The sequence below is a fragment of the Phyllostomus hastatus genome, unplaced genomic scaffold (genome assembly GCF_019186645.2).
Source record: "Phyllostomus hastatus isolate PE091 unplaced genomic scaffold, TTU_PhHast_1.1 phas_contig_29, whole genome shotgun sequence".
Taxonomy (NCBI): Eukaryota; Metazoa; Chordata; class Mammalia; order Chiroptera; family Phyllostomidae; genus Phyllostomus; species Phyllostomus hastatus.
This window is the reverse complement of record NW_025333835.1, coordinates 24763367-24764285: the sequence shown is the minus strand read 5'-3', so window position 1 is coordinate 24764285 and position 919 is coordinate 24763367. Positions and strand designations below refer to the sequence as shown.

Below are 919 nucleotides of genomic sequence, written 5' to 3'. Positions count from 1 at the left end.
GAACTTGGAAACTATATGATTAAAAGAAAGGTTTTTTTTTCTGCAAGTGTCAATTTTAGTTAAAGAAAAACAGCCTTTTTCAAGGGCAACAATGTAAATTGAAGGTCAGAAGGAAGCAGGGTGTGGGCATCTCACAAGTTCATGCTCCAAAACCTGGACTTGAGGAAGAGGCCCTCCTGGGAACTCAGGGGTGGCTGACCCACAGCGAGGTGACTTTGGTGGGGTGGGGTGGAGCTGCAGCCTGCTGTGGCCACTGGATTGGTCTGCGTGGGCTCTCAGGTGATTTCCACCTCCCAGTCAGGTGACATGATTACCGCTATTGTTCTTGGGGGGCATTAAATTAAGGAGTGAAACCTGGAGCCGAGAGAGGCTTATTTAGTTGGATTCTGATTCACAGTCAGGAAATAGTCGTTATCTGGTGCAGCTATAATTTCTTTTTCTTTTCTTTCTTATTTTTTTTTTTTTTTGAGCAAATTCGAAGGATGGTGAAGTCGTTTTGGGGTCAAATTTACGTGCAGTGTTGCAGGCCTTCAAGATGAAGTTGCGCATGAGGTTGGTGCACCGTGCGGTGGTCGGATTGTCCACGGGGCTCTTAATGGAAATGCCTTTGTGTTCCCCATGGTGATTCCCTGCAGTCTCTTCTCGTTCTGAAGTCGCTTCTGTGTCTCCTCCACCTCTGGCATCTCGGACCACAGGGCAGCTCCCCAGGGAAGCCTTTGACCACGCCCCTTACAACCCAACCCATCCACGGGTTCACGTTTTCCATCTCAATAACGGAGGTGGTCTATTTCGCCAGCTTCAGTGATCTCTGAAGAATTGCCCATGTTTTTTACCAGCTTCATTAAAAACGCCACACAAATGGAAAGTGTTGTGCATCACATTGTAAGATTTATTTGACATGGATGCTTTTTAAAGAATT

The 919-nt window shown here is 46.4% G+C and overlaps 1 pseudogene; it reads right to left on the bottom strand.

Moving 5' to 3' along the window:
• Positions 1–371: 371 nt before the first annotated feature.
• Positions 372–683, bottom strand: LOC123818857 (annotated as a pseudogene).
• Between the last annotated feature and the right edge of the window lie 236 nt (positions 684–919).